This window comes from Engraulis encrasicolus, chromosome 24 (genome assembly GCF_034702125.1).
Source record: "Engraulis encrasicolus isolate BLACKSEA-1 chromosome 24, IST_EnEncr_1.0, whole genome shotgun sequence".
Taxonomy (NCBI): Eukaryota; Metazoa; Chordata; class Actinopteri; order Clupeiformes; family Engraulidae; genus Engraulis; species Engraulis encrasicolus.
In genome coordinates this window covers 39,747,976-39,757,975 of record NC_085880.1, presented here as the reverse complement: position 1 = coordinate 39,757,975, position 10,000 = coordinate 39,747,976, and the positions used below count along the sequence as shown (strand labels likewise).

At 47.9% G+C, this 10,000-nt stretch overlaps 1 protein-coding gene across 2 annotated transcripts in view; it reads left to right on the top strand.

Moving 5' to 3' along the window:
• The window catches only part of ttc27 (tetratricopeptide repeat domain 27), a 291,191-nt gene that overhangs the window by 185,471 nt on the left and 95,720 nt on the right, over positions 1-10,000 (top strand). The gene's annotated exons all lie outside the window — the stretch shown is intronic.

The following is a 10,000-nucleotide window of genomic DNA, read 5'->3' as shown; positions in this document are numbered from 1 at the left end:
CTCATCTATCACATAAAAATATGCACTTACACGCTAAGACCCTCATCTTTCATTAGAATATGTTCATTCATCTCAAACAAACAGAGATTTTCAATAAAGTTGTCTCAAATCTCATGAGCCTGAATGTTGCGTAATGCAGCTCCAGGCGCCGGGGCCAATGTTGCTCTATGCAACATCAGACATCAATGGGTTAAACTGTTCAATAGGTTCACAGACACAGGAGCATCACCAGTGTGTCTGGTCTATAGCACCACCGGGTCTGCCGCTACATACCACTCTACAGCACAGTACAGTGCAGAGAGACTTGTTTCCATGCTGTGTAACCACTCCTGAAGGGCTTGCCATGCTCATTGTTCAATTTGGTTCAACTGTGACCGCCAAAACGCTTGTTGTGAACTCATGCGGCCAATTATTATTATTATTTTTTTAAATCTGCAATTGTTTTCTAAAAGCCCCCGCCTATTATCAACAGTATCCTGCTGGCCGCGTGTTGGACTGCAGGGCAGATGTCTTGTTTGTGTCTGGTCCCCGAGGCACTGGAGATTTGTAATGAGGACACTGATCTGATCTGATCTGTAGGTCTGTAACGATACACTCAAGTCACAATTCGGTTCGCATCACGATTTCGGTCCTACGGTTTTCTAAATTTATCTTTTAAAATTAATTAATCTGCTTTTTTGCGTTTGTTTTCTGAACAGAAGGGTAACAGAACTTTGAAAGGGTGTATCACGATACCGTCTTCTTGCACCACGATTCAGTATCGTGACTCTGTGTATCACGATTTCTCGGTTTGATACAATATCGTTACAGCCCTACTGATCTGATATCCATATCACACGCCACACTGATCTGATATCCATGCACATCACACAACACACTGATCTGATATCCATGCACAAATCACAACACACTGATCTGATATCCATGCACATCACACAACACACTGATCTGATCTGATATGATATCCATGCACATCACACGCCACACTGATCTGATATCCACGCACATCACACGCCACACTGATCTGATATCCACGCACATCACACGCCACACTGATCTGATATCCATGCACACCACACTGATCTGATGTGATCTGATATCCACGCACATCACACAACACACTGATCTGATATCCATGCACATCACACGCCACACTGATCTGATGTGATCTGATATCCATGCACATCACACGCCACACTGATCTGATCTGATATGATATCCATGCACATCACACAACACACTGATCTGATATCCATGCACAAATCACAACACACTGATCTGATATCCATGCACAAATCACAACACACTGATCTGATATCCACGCACATCACACAACACACTGATCTGATATCCATGCACATCACACAACACACTGATCTGATCTGATCTGATATCCATGCACAAATCACAACACACTGATCTGATATCTATGCACAACACACAACACACTGATATGATGTGATCTGATATCCATGCACACCACACTGATCTGATGTGATCTGATATCCATGCACATCACACGCCACACTGATCTGATGTGATCTGATATCCACGCACATCACACGCCACACTGATCTGATGTGATCTGATATCCATGCACAACACACGACACACTCTTGCTCTCACTGTCACTCTAACTCTCTCTCTCTCCACCTCTCTCCCTCTCTTTCTATCTCTCTCTTTGCCCCCCTCTCTCTGTCTGTCTGTCCCTCTATTTCTCTATCTATCTTTATTTCTCTCTCTCCATCTCTGTCTCTCTCCCTCTATTTCTCCCCCAAAACCCCTCCACCCCCAACACACACACACACACACACACACACACACACACACACACACACACACACACACACACACACACACACTTCTGAGCCAATGTGTGCTGTGGAATGGCTCTCATTGTAGAGTGGAGTGTACACCACCCAGCAACCAATCGCCCTGAGGATACATTAGATTTTTATCTCTGGCTCAATACAGCACTGTGTCTGTGTGCGTGTGCGTGCGTGTGTGTGCGTGCGTGAGTGCGTGCGTGCGTGTTTTGTGTGTGTTGTAAGCTTTTCAGACAGAGTGACGGTATAAGCCATGCTTTTGTCCATACATTAATGAGAAAACGCAGTGCATCGACGTTGGGGTTTTGTGTATGTGTGTGTGTGTGTGTGTGTGTGTGTGTGTGTGTGTGTGTGTGTGCGTGTGTGCGTGTGTGCTTGTGTGCGTGTGCGTGTGTGCGTGTGTGTGCGCGCGCGAGCTTTACAAGTAAATAAGTAAGATGCCGCTGGCACAGCATGAAAGTGTGAAGAACGACAGTGGTGACAGAAGGAGAGAAAGAGTGAGGAAATACCAAATAGCCTCTCTCTCTCTCTCTCTCTCTCTCTCTCTCCCCCTCTCCTTGGCACTTCCAAAAGCAGATGAGGGAAATTAGAATGACCGTGATTTCGAATGAAAACGGAAATTGAGACAGTGGCAGAAGCACACACCATACATAAACATACACACACACACACACACACACACACGCGCGCGCGCACACACACAGATAAAGACAAGTGTGAAGCAAAACCAGGGATCTTGGCGGGGGAATGGAAAAAAAATGTAAGGACCAAGTAGGAGGAAAGAGAAAAGCAGATGAAAGAAGGTGAAGTACTGAAGGAGTCCGTCTGCCAGCGAGGCGACGCTGACGCTGACGCTGACGGTGGCGGTGACAGTCAGCCGGCAACGCGAAACGGATGAAGCCAGAGGGAACGGAGAACACAAAAGAAAAGAATTGCAAACGGGAGGAGGAGAAGAAGAAATGAAGACATGGGAAGGAGAGGAGGGATGCGGGTGGAAGGGAGAGGTAGAGGGAGAGAGAGAGAGAGCGAGAGGAGGGAATAAGAGAACAAGTAGGGAAAAAAGAGCAAGAGAAAGAGGGCGAACAAGTGACGAGAGGGGGAGAGGCAGAAAAAGAGAATGAGTGAGAATGAGGGAGAGCGAAAGAGTAAGAAAAGAAGGAGAGAAAGAGAGCAAGTGAGAGAGGGAGAGCGAATGAGTGAGGAAAGAGGGAGAGAAAAAGAGCAAGTGAGAGGGAGAGCGAAAGAGTAAGAAAAGAGGGAGTGAAGGAGATAGAGAGAGAGAGAGAGGAGAGGAGAGGAGAGGAGAAGAGAGGGTGGAAGATCAGTGGTGCGGACGACACCTCCTAGTCTCGGTGTAATAACGGAGAGCAGCAATAAAGCTGGAATTGAAGACGGCCTATTGCCGCCTGAGGAATTGAAGAGCGAGCGCAGCCCGAGCAGAGCAGAGGCAGAGGGATGAGCAGCGCAGTGATGCATTAGAGCAGGGGAGCAGGCGTGACCTGACTGCATACGTGTGTGTGTTTGCGTGTGCGCGTGCGCTTGCGCGTGCGCGTGCGCTTGCGCGTGTGTGTGTGTGCGTGTGTGTGTGCGTGCGTGAGAGAGAGAGGGAGCTTGTGTGTGTGTGTGTATATATATGTGTGTGAGCTTGTGTATGTTGGTGTGTGCTTGTGTGCACATGTACCAATAAAATTGTGTGTGTGTGTAGTATGTGTACTCGTGTGTATGCACCTACATACACCTTTGCAATTGTGCGTTTGTGTACATGCATGATTACTTTTGTGTCTGTGTCTGTGTGTGCACTGTCCTTTTCTTCCTGTGTGTGTGTGTGTGTGTGTGTGTGTGTGTGTGTGTGTGTGTGTGTGTGTGTGTGTGTGTGTGTGTGTGTGTGTGTGTGTGTGTGTGTGTGTGTGTGCGTGCGCGCGCGCGCGCGCGCGCGTGTGTGGGCGTGTGGGCGCATGTGTGTGTTAACAGGTACCTATGCAAGTGCTCGTATGTGTGCATTTTGTGTGTACGTGCGCATTTTGTGTGTACTTACCTGAACGTGTGCGTGTGGCAGTAGTATGCATGTGAATATCTGCGTGTACCTGGCCATTTGTGTGTTGAGTGAAATGATGGCGTGAAATGACTGGTTTGTTTGTAAGCTTTTCACACAGAGTGAGGCTATAAGCCATGCTTTTGTCCATACATTAATAAGAAAACGCAGTGCATTGACGGTGGGGTTTTGTGTGTCTCTGTCTCTGTCTCTGTGTGTGTGTGTGTGTGTGTGTGTGTGTGTGTGTGTGTGTGTGTGTGTGTGTGTGTGTGTGTGTGTGTGTGTGTGTGTGTGTGTGTGTGTGTGTGTGTGTGTGTGTGTGTGTGTGTGTGTGTGTGTGTGGCGGGGGAGAGGGGGTGGTGAGTGAGTGATGCTGAAACTTTTTTTTTTGTGCTTTTTTGAGTGTTTGTCACAACAGACGTACCGCATGTCTTAGACAGTTTGTTTCCATTATCTTTTGACGATTCCTTCAGCTCCTTCCCTTCATTATATCCATTGGTCTGTATCATTTTTACCAATGTACACACAGAAGCACATACACAATTGCATAGGTACACAAAGTGTATATACACACGCAAAGGCACATACGTGCGCACACATATTCTTTCTGTATAATTATTCCTTTCGCCTGCCTTTTTTTCTTTCTTTTTTTCATTATCCTATTATCTCCTTTTCTCTCCATTCTCTTCCATTTTTCTCTCTTTTTATTGTCTTCTATCCTTTTCTTTTTCCTTTTTTTCTCTTCCGTTTTCTTTTCTCTACTCTCCGCCTTTGTGGATTTCCCCACTTCCTCCCTCTTCTCTTCTCTTCTCAGCTCTTTTCTCTCCTCCCCAATGTCCTTGGTCTGTCTCCCCTCTCTTCCTCCCTCTCTTCCTCCCTCTCTTCCTCCTCCTCCTTCCTTCTTCATGTTCTTTTCCAGCTCTTTCCTCGCCATCTCCACTCTCCTCCTCCTCTCCTCCTCCTCCTCTTCCTCCTCTCCTCGTCTCCTCCTCCTCCTCCTCCTCCTCCTCCTCCTCGTCTCCTCCTCCTCCTCCTCCTCCTCGTCTCCACCTCCTTCTCCTCCTCCTCCTCCTCGTCTCCTCCTCCTTCTCCTCCTCTTCCTCCTCCTCTTCCTCTCCTCTCTTCCTCACTCTTCCTACCCTCCGTCTCCCTCTTCCTTTCCTCATCTCTAAACTCTTCCTCCCCTCTCCTTGCCTCTCGTCATCCCCTCATCTATTCTCCACTCTCTTCCTTGCCTCCTCCGCTCTCTTCCTCTCTTTCACACTCCCCCTGGCCTGTCGTTGCCATTGTTGTCACGTTCTGGTGTCACGTTCTCTCCCTCTTCCTCTTCCTCTTCATCTTCCTCTTCCTCTGTGCCTGCCTCTTCCTCTCCCTCTACCTCCTCTGCCTCTCTCTCTGCCTTTTCCTCTTCCTATGTGTCTGCCTTTTGTGCCTCTCCCTCTGCCTCTCCCTCTCCCTCTCCCTCTTCCTCTTCTCCTGCCTCCTCCGCCTCTCCCTCTGCCTCTCCCTCCCCTCTTCCTTTCCCTCTTCCTCTTCCTCTCCCTCTCCCTCTGCGTCTGCGTCTGCCTCGTCTGGAGCAAGCAGTCATCCCATCACTTTTCAAAGCTGCTACCATCATACCCGTGCCGAAGAAATCATCACCATCATGCTTCAATGACTACCGTCCTGTAGCACTGACGCCCATAATCATGAAGTGCTTCGAACGGCTAGTCCTGTCACACATCAAAGCCACCCTACCCCCCACCCTGGACCCCTACCAGTTCGCATACCGAGCCAAGCGATCCACGGAGGATGCAATCTGCTCTGCCCTCCATCCAGCCCTCACCCACTTGGACAATAAAGACTCATATGTGAGAATGCTGTTCATTGACTTCAGCTCAGCATTCAATACCATAATACCACAAACAACTCATCAGAAAACTGGACAAACTAGGTTTCAGCACCTCCCTCTGCAACTGGCTGCTGGACTTCCTGATGCAGAGACCACAAGCAGTACGGGTAGGGAATAACACCTCAAGCACCCTGACCCTGACACGGGGGCTCCGCAAGGTTGTGTTCTCAGCCCCCTGCTGTTCACGCTGCTGACACATGACTGCACAGAAACGACCCACAGCACTAACCATCTAGTGAAGTTTGCGGATGATACAACACTGGTGGGCCTCATCACTAAGGGCGATGATGAGACTCACTACAGATGAGACCCACTACAGAGAAGAAGTAGTCCTGCTGGCCAGATTGTGCAAAGACAACAACCTCCTGCTGAATGTCAACAAGACCAAGGAGATTGTTGTCAACTTTCAGAGGGTCCAAAAACAACTGCCACCACTGACCATCGACGACGTGATGCTGTGGAGAGAGAGTGAGCAGCACCAAGTTCCTTGGAGTGCACATCAGCGACGACCTCTGTTGGACCACCAACACTACATCACTGGCGAAGAAGGCCCATCAGCGTCTCTACTTCTTGCGCAAACTAAAGAAGGCAAGTGCTACAGCCTCCATCATGACAACATTCTACAGAGGAACCATAGAGAGCGTCGTGTCCAGCTGCATCACAGTGTGGGGAGGAAGCTGCACGGAGAATAACAGGAAGACACTCCAGCGTGTTGTGAACACAGCGAAGAAGATCATTGGAGTACCACTCCCTCCCTGCAGGACATTTACACACGCACGCCTCACCCGAAAAGCACTGATGATCATCAAAGACACAAGCCACCCTGCACACAAACTGTTTTCAGCCTCCTGCCCTCTGGAAAGAGGTACAGGCGCCTCCGTTCCCGTACCACCAGGCTTGCAAGCAGCACGATGCATCAAGCAATCAAGATACTGAACACTCAACCCACTCTCCCTTCACTGTCAGCCTCTAGCCAGCCAGGCCACTGACAACGCTCCCCCCCCTCATCCCCACCACCACATATCTGCGACTGAACATTCCAACCTGCACTACTACATCTGTGACTGAACTTTCAACCTGCACTAACTCAAAAACATACACACGCACACACACACACACACACACAAACACAGACACACACACACACACACACACACACACACACACACACACACACACACACACACACACACACACACAAGCACACTGCACTTTCTCTGCACTAAACCCAAACATACACACACTGACACACAACTCATACTCACACACATACACACACACACACACACACACACACACACACATACACAGGTACACACACACAGACGCACACCGCACTTTCTACCTGCACTAAACACACACACACACACACACACACACACACACACACACACACACACACACACACACACACACGCACACACGCACACAAAACACATACAAACACACACACACACATACTGCTGCTGGTGTATTTAATAAAAACCTTTTTTTAATTATTTATTTCTTCAAATGCTACTATTACTATGTCAGAACGCTATAAAGGACTTTTAGAAAAAAGAACAACAAAATACCTCCTCTTAATGTATGTTCTCTACAAGTCTTCTGTTGTCCAGTCTTGCACTTTAAATGTCTGTATGAGCAATGTCTACGTCCATACTGTCTATGTCCATGTATGAGTACTGTCTATGTCTATACTGTCTATGTCCTTACCTAGATTAGTCTATGTCTGCATGGGAGAGCAAGAAACGCAATTTCAAATTCTTTGTATGACCAGTGCATGTAAAGAAATTGACAATAAACTTGACTTGACTTGACTTGACTTGTGGGTCATATGCCACTGGGGGGGGAGGTTGACGACAGGCAAATAAATTTGGATTCATGGCCTCCAATGCACCATCTGGGACATGATATGCCACCTCCTCAGGGGGATAGGGGAGGGGAGAGCGGAGAGGGGAGGGGAAGGAGTAGAGGGGGAGAGCCCTTGGAGGAGGTGGAGGAGGAGGTGAAAAGGATGGGGCGGGTGGGGGGATAGGTGTAGCCCTTGGAAGAAATGGAGGAGGAGGAGGAGGAGGAGATGAGGGTGGGAAAGGTGAGGAGAAAGTGGAGGAGAGCCCTTGGAGAGAAGGGTGGGGTGGGGGGCGTGTGTGTGTGTGTGCGTACGTGCGTGCCTCTGTGAGTGTTCGTGCGTGTGCGTGTGTGTGTGTGTGCGCGCGCGCGCATGTGTGTGTGAGCGTGTGTGTGTGTGTGTGTAAGCGGGAAGACGGCAATGACAGGAAGGTCAATGAGAGATTGAGTGGAATGGAAGGAGCAGCTGAGAGGAGATGAGTGCTTTTCTTTTGGAAAGGGCTGTTTCCATGGTAAGCTGTGCTGCCACTGGGATTTGTACGCTTTGTCTATACCAGTGATTCTCAAAGTGTGGTCCGGGGACCACTGGTGGTCTGTGACAGTGCTCAGGTGGTCTGTGAGCTAGCAGTAGGCTATATTTGTAAATTTTTTACAAAGATAAGCATAGCTGAAATTTTATTTTTATCACCACAATAAGACTGGCTTGTAAATGTGAGAGAGTGATCTGCATCGAAATTAGCAGTGTCAAATTAGCACCCATCAACTGTAAATTCAGTTGACAGATGGTCCCTGAACATTTTGGAGGGGGGACAAAGTGGTCCTCGGTCTGAAAAAGTTTGCGAAACACTGGTCTATACTATAGGAATCCACTGACCTCTGGGTTTGGTCTGTATGTTCTTGACTTGAGCAATGAGCAAAGCATATTGTTTGTGCTTGAAGCAGCTTGCTGCTGCTTTCTTGTCTACGATCTGGTTGCTGGTCCTCTTGTGAGTGGTGTTTCTGTTGTGGTTGTAAATCAGTGGTTCTCAACCTTTATTGATCAAACACCCCTTGACCTCATCATAAGCCTGCCAACGTCACCATAGTATCAAGAAATAAAACAGACTAATGTCCCCCCAATGGCAACTAAGCACCGCCCCCTTTCAGCTGTATCATTCTCTGTTGCTCCCCCATTGAGAAACACTATGGTAGGTGATGGTAAATGTCAAGTCCTGCATCTTGTTCGATAATAAGGGAAATGCCAGCGAGGATTTTTCAATCTTCTCTTGAAGTGAAATGGATTCAAAGACATGAGAGGGAAATACTTGATGGGAGGGGTGGTTTTGAAGCTCCACAGAAAGCCAGTAGAACACCAAGTCCTGTTTTTTTATGTCTAAAACGGTTGATAAAACGGCCCTTTCCCACCCATTAAACTTCAATCCACCTAAGGCAGTGGTTCTCAACCTTTTTTTGTACAAAACATTATCCTCATCACAGGCCCCTCAACGTCCCCTTGACCTCATGATAATGCCCCCCCCCTTAGTAATAAAAAAAAATAATGCCCCCCAATGGGAACTAAGCCCCCACCCCCACTCAGCTGTATCCTTCTCAACACTCCCCTAGTGCTCCTCAATGTCCCCTGGGGGGCTGTACCGCCCCCACGTTGAGAAACACTAACCTAAGGCATTCATTCTAGCTGTACTGATACTTACTGGGTTAACGTCTTTGTCTGCTGAATAGCATTCACGATATCAAATATTCAACAGAAACATGCCATCCCAAGACTTAGTATTTACTTTCTTGAGACAGCATCCTTGTATTAATAATGATGCCCTCCGCCATCTGCGTTTATACAGTAACATATCTCAGGACTCATGGCCTGTTTGACGTTTTTGTCATTGAATTCAGCCGTTTGCTGTATAGAAAAGAGACACCAAGGCCAAGAAAGCACAAGGTGAAAGTGTCAAATAAATAATAAAGAAAAGAAAAAAAAGGAGGGGAATAAATCCAAGGTCAGGGATATGTAATAGATATCAAATGATAAACGGTCCATGCACAACACAGCGGCTGTAAATAACACTATTGCGTGTTGTTGAGGGTGGGTATTGCATATTATACAGCAGGCAGGCCCGCCGACGGGGGGTGGGACAAAGGGGTATGTTGTCCCGGGCCCAGGGGGAGATAGGGGTCCAGAATTGGGTCCCCATTGCATTGTATGTATTGGGTAGGGGTAGGTGGTGGGCCCCTTTCATATTACATTACATTACACTTAGCTGACGCTTTCATTTTATTCAAAGCGACTTACAGGTATTATTTGTCAGGGTGCTGATTACAGTCCCTGGAGCAATGTGGGGTTAGGCGACTTGCTCAAGGGCACTTCAGCCATGGATGGAGATGTAGGGAGAGGTCAGGGGGGGATTCGAA